This window comes from Agrilus planipennis, unplaced genomic scaffold (assembly GCF_000699045.2).
Source record: "Agrilus planipennis isolate EAB-ADULT unplaced genomic scaffold, Apla_2.0 scaffold36, whole genome shotgun sequence".
Taxonomy (NCBI): Eukaryota; Metazoa; Arthropoda; class Insecta; order Coleoptera; family Buprestidae; genus Agrilus; species Agrilus planipennis.
Genome location: NW_020438956.1, coordinates 986,130 through 998,335, shown reverse-complemented (window position 1 = coordinate 998,335; position 12,206 = coordinate 986,130).

The window sequence follows — 12,206 nt, the reverse complement described above, 5'->3', positions numbered from 1 at the left end:
CTTAATAATGACGCCTGACGTCGTCACACTGTTAGCTGTTAATCGTTTCCGACAATTTGCTAACTAATCCGAGTAACGGTAAGGAAAATTGCGAAATGAAGCATTTTAACGGAATTCCAAAAGGAATCTGAGTGCACGGACGTGTGCAGATAAACGTGTAATACGTATATGTGTATGGAGGTATAATTGATGACACATCAACACCAGCTTCCAAATAATATCAGGAAATGGTAGCGAATGTATACTGATTCTATTCCAGAAAGAGCAAAAAGAATAGTAAATTTAACCTATGTAGTATCCAGTGGCGGATTATCCATAAGGCAAAGTAGGCATATGCCTAGGGGCGCAAGGTTAAAAAGGGGCGCGTGCGGAAGGTTCTAAACCTAAAAGAAAAATAAGGAAGTATCTAATAAAAAAAAGTATTTTGCAAAATATATGATCGCCAGAGGGGCGTCTATGAGGTGCTAGCCTAGAGCGCTCTTGACATTTAATCCGCCTCTGGTAGTATCCATAAATTCTTTTTTAGCCCGAGATAAAAATGTGCAGTCTCTCAGAGTCTCTGAAAACGAGACTTGAGCCTCTATCTCTCATCGAGTCTCACTGATGTCGCTGAGAGAGACTGTCAAAAAAACTGTTTAGCGTCTCGACTCGAACGATAAAATTGTTAATTCAGAGATTCGAGTCTCTCACAGAGAGACTGAATGAATAAAACAAAAAAATTGAGAGACTCGAGTCGCTCATAGAGAGATCCTGATTTCGTATCTAGTCTCTGATCGAGAGACTCGAATCTCTGAACGAGAGACTCGAATCTCTCAATAAGTGGTGTTTTGATACACATGGTTAAAATTTTCTAAGTTCAACATATTTCAGAGATCCCAGTCTTTCTACGAGAGACTCGAGTCTCTCAATTTTTCAGTTTTATTCATTCAGTCTCTCTGTGAGAGACTCGAATCTCTGAATTAACAATTTTATCGTTCGAGTCTCTCATACAGAGACTGTGAGAGATCCATAAAAACACCTAGGCAATAACTGAGAGACTGTGAAAGACTGTGAGAGACGCTCTCAGAGACGCTGAAAGACTCTGAAAGACTCTGAGAGACTGGAGAGAGACTGGAAATTTTTGTCTAGGGGGCCACTACTATGAACGTGGTACATGATAATAATTTATTGAAAACTGCAAGCTAATACCTACTTACCTACTGGGTTAGTAGGTCAATTAGCTTCGTTTAAATAGAGGAATCAATAATAATCAAGCGATGAGTCGAGTCCAAGATCACGAAGAAAGGTGGTGAGGCGGCTTGCAAATTCGCTCACCCTGTGATACTTCCCTTTTCTAACAGTGTCAAGATGAACAGTTTACAAAATATTTATGTGAACACAAATTTCAAAATGGCGGCCGAAGTAGGTACAAATTGAGACCATTCCGGATTTACATTATTGGATTGTATTTCAACACTATTTCTTTAAAACCTTAGCTAGCGCACGTTATCTCTACGTGTGAGGATAGATATCAACGTATAAAAGAATAAATATATGTATTTGCCTAATGCTCAGGGTGACATTAACAGTCACAGATGGCGTTTACAACTCTATCTACTGTTATTTATTAATTTGGCCGTTAAGCAATAATAGCTTCGGTTTGTCAGTCTTCTGTCAGAGCAGACAGACTTTGAAATAGCGACCCACTCCTGACAGTTTCCACATAATGCTAACCAAGAACTTATTGCTCCTATATGCGCCATTAAATGCGAACAGAACAAAGATTACATTCATTTAAACCGAGGACTACTATTTTTGTACCTATTACGCACATTTAGAGATCCATTTTAGTAGCAATATTTCGCAGGACTCTGTAGTTTCGCTGGGATTTAATACCAGTTCATAATGACCAGATATTTAATTTAACGACGTCGAAAACGTTTCTAACACTCCTTACCCATTCCTTCCATTGTTATTAACGTAGACCGGTTCTCCTATACCGTACACGTCCAAATTGCAATCGTAATAAAATATAATTTGGCATCTGAATAGATTTGAGGGAAGAACACTGTTCGGGAAGTAGAAACAACATTAGCAGTCGTGGAAGTTTATCGTTGACAATTGGTCGAACGTTTTAGCCTCAACATAACGGAATTTATAGTTGCGCCCGTCTTAACGTCGGCCGATCTAAATTGACTGTCATAAAGTCTAAAAGCAAAGCTAGCTCTAATTAAATCCGCTATAGCGCTAATTTATCGTCGACTACAGGCTACAGGCATCAATTTTCCACTCATAACACTTTTACCGTTGATATATATATATACTCTCGGTTTGGCTCAAAATGGGCAGAGAACGACCGTTGTTCTATTGCCTTTGCCTTAAAGGTTTTGCAGCCCTTGGGCCTTATTTCCTTCACGGCTACGCAAATTACACGCTTAATCGATTAATCGACCATTATTTTAATTTTTTAAAAATAATCCATTAAAGCACCCGCATAATTGATTTTAGTTGACAAAGCTAGTCGACTAATAGATATAATCGGTTAATTTAATTAATCGCAATGATCGATTGTTTAAATTAATCGAAATAATCGATTAATTAAATTGTACATTAAGAAAATAATAGCTTAAAGATAACACCTTTTATGGATGAGGTTAACCGCAATCTTTTTGTGAAACTGATTATTTTTATTTTGTTATGCTTCATCTAAATAAATATTAAAAACACGAATATCCCTATTATTCTGAAATGGTTGCTTTTAAATAAAAAGTTTGCAATCGACCCCACCCACAAAATATATTATCTTCAACTGATTATATCCCTACTTAACAAGTTAATTAACGATTATGCCGATTAATTTAAATGTCAGATTGATTATTTTTATTAATCCATTATTCTAGTTAATTTAAATGACCGATTATTTCATTTATCGAAAGTTTTCATTTTTCGATTATTCCCATAGTCGAAATAACCCATTATTTTCTTACAATCGATAAAATCGAATATTAAGTTTAATAATCGCTCTAGTCCTAGTCGCACTCCCTATGCTTCTTGGATCCTTGCAGTAGGTATATAGAAGGATCCAATTGGATTTGCCCTAACAAATTTGTAAGATTAGGTATCTTCAAATGTAACTAAACAGTTCATAAAACGCTACTGCTTTCTCTAGTGGTTAAAAAACGCTTAGGCGGATTATCAAATAATGCATTTGACGTTAGGATAGTTGACATTTAACTACAGGAACTTAGAAGACCAGCGGTAGGTGTGGAGACAACATGGCTTGCATTGTATGGTGCGAAACATAAGAGCATCGGTAATTTCTGCTTAGTGGTCCGCTGCGCATACGACTTGAGTTTGACAATTAACAATACCGAAATGGATGCGCAGTCGCTCATCGCGCAATTGACCGCTAAATTTTTTACCATTTATTAGTCCTGACTTAGTCCCCACTATCGCCACCACATAACTTAAGTCATAGTTATGTGAATTACTTTGCTTAATTAGTATGTCATATGCATTTCACTTAACTTATTCGTTTGAGGTTATAATTTCACAGTTTACGAAAAAGCACTCCCTTTATTGCATTCTGGCTATACGCCCAATTAGTAGTTGCCCTAATATATATGAGAAAAAGTCAGAATTATCAAATTGGATAAATTACCATTACCTATAAAATTGTATACTCAGCACATGAAGCTAATATTGGTTTCACTTTTTCATTGCATAAGCTATAGAATTTCTTAAAACCGTTCGTATATTTTGCAAACTGTATGAAGGTTTAGGTACGTTCTCCCTTTTTTCTATTGCCTCGCACTAAAATTCTGCGTGATGCTAAAGACATTTATCACATGACATTAACCTAACGCATTATCCATGACCTTTTAAACGAATAGGTACCTAGTGAAATTAAATTGCTGAACATGATAGTTTTATGACCACGTCTGTGGTTGAATACTCGTCCACTAAATTTCGGGAGTTTATGTAAAATTAAAATGACTGTGCTTTTATTTACAGCGTTTTTATTATGTTACATTAATTTTGATTGACTTCAATTATTTCATTGTCTGGCAATTAAAAATTATGATTATATCGATTCAATGCAGAGCAATGCAGGTAACATTTTTATGTTCTAATACACAATATGATTTACCTATAAAATAATTATTGGTTAGTAGGAATTGTAGAAACTTGGGCAAACTATGTTCTGCGATTTCCTAACTGAAAAATTATTTTAATTTGATCAATACGAGGTTTGTTCAAAAAGTATCGTAAATTTTGATTTTCCACGGGTTACGTATATTCGATTTTCGATTTTTTGGTGGTGTTATGTTGGTACTCATATCTCTCACTTATACCGACAACATCGGCCTTGTTGAATGTTCAGTTAATTTTTGACAGCTGCTTTGCTTACACATATTTTGGCTCGTTTTCGATTTTGGCCTATTCCAAAAATGGATCAAAGAATCTGTATCAAATTTTCTGTGAAAAACAATATTAAGTGCGCGGACGAATTCCGAATGTTGACTGTGACATATGGTGAAGCTACCTTGGACCAAAGCAACGTTCATCCGTAGTACAAAAGGTTCTCAGAGGTCCGAGAAGATGTGAACGACGAAGAGCATGCCGAACGCCCGAGCACGTCAACAACAGGCGAAAATAGCTTGGTCAATCGTCGAATCACCATTAAGAAGTTGCTGAGGACCTAAACATATCCACTGGCTTCTGCCATTTGATTTTTACCATTGATTTGGGTGAGTCGCTGCAAAATTGCTCAGTTTCTACCAAGAACAGCATCGCATTTACATTGCTAAGAAGTTGTTGGGCTCTGTCCGCGACCACCCAAATTTGTTCCAAAAGGTAATAACTGGTGACGAATCATGGGTTTATAGTAACGACGTGGAAACCAACTCAATCATCCCAATGGAAGCTGCACTATGATAATGCCCCTGCACACACATCGTTACTTGTGTGCGAATTTTTGGCCAAAAACAACACACTAATAATGCTTCATCCACCGTATTCCCCAGATCTGAACCCCTGTAACCTTTTCTTGTTCCCGAAACCGAAGAGGCCTATGAAAGGACGACGCTGCGCTACGATTGAGGAGATAAAGACGGCATCGAAGGAGGAGCTGAACAAGATCACAAAAAATGATTTTTTGAAGTGCTTTGAGGATTGGAAAAAACGTCGGCACAAGTTCAATATCTGGTGGGAGACAAAATAGATATTTGTCACATTTCCTTGGCCCCCCTTGTCCATTGTCATATTTATTTACGAACGTATTTTATGAATGACTCCAAAGGATTCTACTTTACAAACTGAATTGACAACTTACAGATTTATATATGTGATAGGCTGATAGGCACGCAATCAAAATTAATAGGGAACATGAAATTCTTAATCAGTAGTTCGTAATTTTGTAAGGTCTTTGTCAAACATTTGTAATACTTGAGTTAGGAGTGGTAGATGGCGACATCCTGTCAATACCATAATACGATTTACAAGTTTTATTTTTGAATTGCTTCTGCTTTGCTCTGTGCAACGATATTTCGGGCAAATCGCATATATTCTTGTCTGCTTTCCCAAGCACCCCCTTAAGCCCTCACAAAGAGGCGTCCATATTTTTTTAAAAAACTGTTCAGTTGAGTAATATTTAAAAATGCCTGGCTTGCCATAGTTTTTTGTTCGGATCCTGCAGGATCCCTACGTCGTACTTCATGTACGGTTGCCACAACTTTCCGCGACAAATTTTTGATTTATCTAAGTCGTCGGAGTTGGGAACATCGTCATTCCGCAAGGGAAAAGACGTCGGTCGGCCGGCCGAAAATCAACCGAAGAAATAAGACCCTAGCGTACTAGTTCATTGATAAAAATGAGCGTAGCAAATTGCTTTATACACGCCTTGGGCTAGTACCATGTTTCTTTTGGCGCCCCTCGCCGCGAACAAGCGCTGTCATAAATAAGGAAAACGCGACGGCTCAGCCACAACGGTAAGTTTCACGTCGATCTCAAATTGATATAGCAACACTAGGTCGTGAAATATAAGCGCACTTTCTGTATTTATTACCTCCCTTGAAAATTCAACTTTACTGGCGGCTATTGCTTTTCGTTAACGTAGACCTAAAGTTCAAAGAACGCGTTTTTGTTATAAAGGGGTACAGCTATATTATGATTTATTTATTAACTTTATTACAAGTACCGAACTACTACATATTAACTTTAGAATTATCGGGTACGAATAAATTTTATCTGATCTGAGCTTCAGTAACTATTCCTTGTTAATTTTATAAAAGAACTGTATAAGTAGATAATTAAAAAGTTTACAGTTGGTTTGTCTACTAATTCCGAGTATGACATCACGTAAAACGTTTAAAAAGCAAATAATAAATAAGAACTGAGCCCTATTGTAGTCATTTTAGGGTAGGATATTGTGAATTAATTTACATTCGTCCCACAACGTGGATACTCTGTTTGACTACGTAAATACCTACCACCCACTTCTTCCAATTACACGGAGAAAATGAAAAACAAAAATTTACCTAAATATTAAAGCGATATCCCACTAACCCGTTGCTTCGTAAGGAAAATTAAAAAAATTACAATTTGGACCCGAATTTGTAAAAAATAAAATCCCAGCAGAAATAAATTTCCTAGGTATTTTGGTTGATATTACAAATCTAATTGTAATAATTAAGAAACTTGAAATAATTGTTAAAGAAACAATAAAAAAATTACAATTTGGACCCGAATTTGTAAAAAATAAAATCCCAGCAGAAATAAATTTCCTAGTTATTTTGGTTGATATTACAAATCTAATTGTAATAATTAAGAAACTTGAAATATTTTTTAAAGAAACATGTCAAAATTGAGATTATTACAAGTTACCTAATAAATTCTACTATTTCTACTGCAAATTCAGTCATTTACAATCGAAAATTGTAATTTTTGCATTGTCATAAAAATCTAGTTTCATCCGTGTGTACTGGACATATGGAGCTAATTTTTAAATTGAGTGTTCAACCTATGTCTAGCCCTAAATAGTTTAATGTATACCAAACGTTACAAGGATTTTAAATCGTAATGTCAAATCCACTTAAAGATCCTGCAAGTTCATGATCACAATTTTCGAGGGTTGGAGAGTCGATAGTCAAAATCTTGGAATTCCCGACTAGTAATACATCTAAACTATTACCAAAGGTAGATCGCGATTTCGAATTGATTGGCCCTCGTCAGCACGCCATTGGCAGTCTCGATAAATTACGGACGAAATCGATATTGTTCCATAAAACGAAGATAATGTAGTATCAAGCAATAGATAATATATCGCAATCTAGTAATTTTGAGTCGTACTGTTGGCAGCAAATATCATTAAATGACGATATAGGTAGGTACTACCTGTTGCTTGATATTAAGCCAAAATCTTTTTCTGCCTACTTGTACTGTTTTTATCCTAGCAGGACTATAGTACCTCTACCAATAATATTAATTCTGCTTATGTCTCAAAAAGCTTTAGTCAAAGCCTTCCTACTGTTTATATGAATAGGTTGGTACTTCTTTTTCTTCAAATAAAAACACTGACACTAACCTATTCACTATCTGCCTTTAATTCTCAACAGTTTTTTCAATAAATAGCTCCGTATAAGATTCTATCCGAATAAATTAATTTTCGCTTGTCTTTAGTTCGTAATTATAAAACCTCAAAACCTGTAACTCGACTCATGAGGGCCGAATGTACCCATTGTGTGGATAACGCATTATTTCACTGAAACAGCGTAATTCCTTTCCCAATAAATTTTATCAGAGTACGAAGTTATTTACTGAATAATAAATTTTTTATCGGATAGTTCCATGGCAACACGGTACCTCAAGTTCGTGTATTTTCCGTTTTCCTGCCCGTTTCAATCGTTTAAATTTTAAACCGGAAACAGAAATCGAGACGAAGGAAGTGCCGTTTACGTCGTTTTTGTGCGAACCGAAGCCACCTGATATATGTCCATGCGAGAGTGTAAGTTTACCCCCGGGACCGTAATCGGTCTCATTTTTAACCCGCAAACCGGCCGCCTTGATCCTACTTATAAACTCAAATATATACCCCCGGGAGGACGGTGGCGGTGGCACCTCTGAAAGAGAAGATCTCCAAATCCGGAAATAAATTATGTCGCTCCACGTCCAATACGCCACATTGAACTTTAACCGAAATTAAGATGAAGGGTGCCGACGATCTTGATGAAATTGAGATAAAGCGTTGCCGTGCCACTGAAATTTTCAAATGAATTCTGTAAAAAATTGATGTCACTGTTGTGCCGGATTACAACTCCGAAAAAGAACCCTCGACACTCTCAGATGTCTCTTCAAGTAGTCCAAAAAAGTGGAAGAAAGCCTACATTTTTTATCCATTCGAATATAGTTCGAAACAAGATATACAGCCTAAGTACTGTGTAAATAAAAATTAAGAATTTTATAAAAATCCATATCTAGTGCTTAAAAAACAGAATAGGGACATGATTTAACCTATTATAAAACTTATAATTTTTCAATTTTATGAAAAATTATTGGGTTATTTATAATAATTAAAGCACAACACGTTCTTTTTTGTAAACTGATGATAACCTTATATTATATCGTAATTATTACAGACATTGTGACTTAATGATTATTTTAACTTGTAGTTAGGGGTGAAATGGATGTGCTTTAGCGGATGTGAATGATGATGTGAACATTAGTGAGGTTATGAAATTGTAGATTTTTGGATGCTGATGAGGATGCGGCTGAGAATATGGATGAAATAATGTTAACCGTTCCTCAACATAAATATCGTATTTGTTGGTGTAACTTTGTGGCACAACAAATATCTGCTAAATATCTTCATCAGAATGTACGAATCCAGATGGGGATGCGGATTTTAAACAATTTAACTTTGCGGATATGGACCAGAGTGCATTAAACTTACTAATGGTTCATCCACAGTTACGGATGCGTATCTGTTACAACCTTACGTGTAATTACAAGTATTAATCGGTTTTTAATAATAGGTGAATGCGCTGGACACGATTATACACTACTTTCTATGATCATTATACATTATCGGCAAAGCTGGGTTTCAAGCTAACCAATTGTTTTTCCTGGAAAACTCAACTAATACTTTTTGGTTATTAGACCAATTGTTATAAATATGTCAAGAGCAAGGCATACCTCAATCGAAACTAACTTATAAATTACTTATATATATTATTAGATCTTTGAACTGAAGTTTAAGTTCAACCTGTCTAGTGAAGATTTATGAGAAATATATATTCAGACTCTTGTTTGAAATCATCAAACTAAACACTTGGTGACATTTTTTAAAATAGAGTTTACTTCACTATTATTGTCATAATATAGTAGTTTGATGATTTTTTTATCCTTCGGTATTTCGTTAGTGGTACAAAACAAAAACTTGTTTTGTGACCAAAAAAGAAGTCGTTTTTTGTTTCATTTTTATACAGTTGCAAATTACCACTGCAATAAAAATCTATATTAATTATATTTGGCTATTAAAGTCACTGGTCTGTAAATTATTCAACCAGCCATACATCCAAACATAGACATTTAAACCCATCTAGTTTTTTCCAATTGTTAAGTATATTTTAATCAGCAAGTTCCAAAATATCGTATTATAAGAGAAGATAACGGCACCTATTGCAATAAAGGGTGAAAACGTTTTTTTTAACTATTCATTTCCTAATAGCTTTTAAATCGTTTAATAAAGTTGGATAAACTTGTTCAAAGTCATTAAAAATTTAAATCGATCGCCTTCAGTAAATACCAGAATATATTTTACCAAAAAATGGAATATTTAATTGCTAACTGATTAATAGACAAACAAACCTACAGTAGAACATTATTGTATATATTTCCAATACTTTTCACATATTCTACTGTAAGATATACCTGCACTCTTCAGAAAAACCCTCCTTATAAGTTCGTGTCACGGGTATTTTAGTTCGCAAAGCTTCAAAGCACTGCAACCCTCTTCCAATACGATACGCAATCATTTTCCAAGGCAGTTTTCGTTCCTCTCTCCAACAAACCATTACAGTTCCGTCTCGTTCGGTAACGTGCCTTATATAGTACATTTAGATTACATACATAGGTTTATACACATAGGTGTATATACATATACGGGGCAATGGCGTGACTATAAAGTCTCACGATGACGCCGATGCCAACGCTAGTTGTTTGCCCTCAGTTATTAGCAAGGCTCCATAAAATTAAATTAGATTAGCTCGCGGCTTGCCAGGAACAGGAGAATAGCACCACGGCCAACAGACCTACCAACCCACACGTGCAATATTCCGTTACTCTTCATACCACCCCTTCCGTATATAAATTAAGATTCTATACAGGGGCGACTCGTAGGTGTGTGGTACGAGAAGGCAACAATGATGCCGAACGCCCAGCATTCCAGAGGGTGTACCCATCTATTATAACTACTGACGTAACTAAATTTCTGTACAAAAGTCCTGTCAGAATAGATAAAAAATTAATGATATACAGGGGCAAAATATTAGTATGCTTATATTTGCAGATGATGTAGAAATATTAGCATCTAGCAAGGAGGATTTTAGGTATCTGGGAAGTCAGATAAGTCAGGACGGAAGGATTAGTAGGGATATAAAGCATAGGATAGCATAGGGTCGAGTAGACTTCAATAATAAAAAAGAACTTACTTCTATGCTCGCGAACAGTTAATTTAGAAATTCGAAAAAGATTATTAAAGGTGTATGTTTGGAACGCGACGCTGTACGGGTGCGAAACATGGACGGTGGGCGGTGCGGAAAAGAAAAGGTTACAAATGTGATGTTCAGGGGCGCAACAAGGGGGGGTCCACGGGTGCCCGGGCACCCAATCGATTGAGTTGGGCACCCAGTCGATTCCAGTCGATTTAGATAATAACCCAACTTGAAAGTTCGGTTCAAATAGTTCAAGCTTGAAAATGACAAGCTCGTAAATGAGCAGCCGAACCCGATCTTTTCAATACAATACATTGGTGACCTTTTTTTTAGTCATTTATAGTATTATGATGGGAGATCCAGTCAAACTGTAACGTTATTGCGCCCCTGGTGGTGTTACAGGCGAATGATAAGGATTCCGTGGATAAAGAACGTTAGAAATGAAGAGGTATTAGAAAGAATAGGTGAACAGAGGACTCTGGCCAATAAAAAATAGGCGAGATAGATTGGTAGGACATCTTCTCAAGCATAAAGGGCTAGTCGGAGAGATATTAAAGGCAGAAACAGGAATTAAGAAGAATAGAAGTAGACCTAGATTAGATTACTGTTCACAAATATTTAAAGATATGGGATATTCTAGTTTTAGGGAAATGCGAAGATTATCTTAGGATAGGAAAGAGTGGAGGTGCGTATCCAAGCAGTCTTGGAACTAACCACCCTATGATACATACAGTAAGTGTAGGTTATGAAGACGAAAATATGAAGATTGGAGCAAGCATGAATTAATAAAATGTTGCTGTGGAAAAAGATACAGGGTGCTAAAGGTTATTATTTTCGTTTTCTGGTAAATTATTATCAAAATGGACAATGGATGTATAACATTAGACAAGAAACATTAACTTAAATTGACTTGTCTGTATGGCCTCGTCCTACCCGTATGCTTTTTCTAGTTCTTCCATTATTTCTAACCTAGAGACCGCCTACAAAAGAAGATTTCAGGATCAGGACCGGAGTTGGTAGGTTATTGTTTCGGGAAGTTCGGGGAAATACTTCACGTGGGTACATGATACTGTCTGCAACAGATTTTATTTTCCTGTGAGTTGTGAATATTTACGAAAATCTAGGTGTGATAGAACCACACAGCCTTTCTCAAGTCGTAGAGTTGATATGCAAAAATCGATGTCGACGTGTAGACATCCTTTATCCTCTAAAAGACGCTAGGTCGTCCTTGAGATGTGATAACCTTAAAGTTTATCTAATTTAAAGGGTTTTGTTGCAAAATAAATGCACACATTGCATGATAAACGAGCAATTCCGAGTATGCAGCGAATGTGGGCCCTACGAAGTAATAAATACAAAGACCAGGTTTTAAGAGGCGAAAGCATACTAGATTCCACAAGCTAAAAGTTGAGGCAAAATATTAAGGTCTCCTCCTTACCTTTTTCAAGCAATACCATCAATAATAATATAAATAAAGTAACTAATAAAGCAGTATAAAACATATAGTTTTGAGAA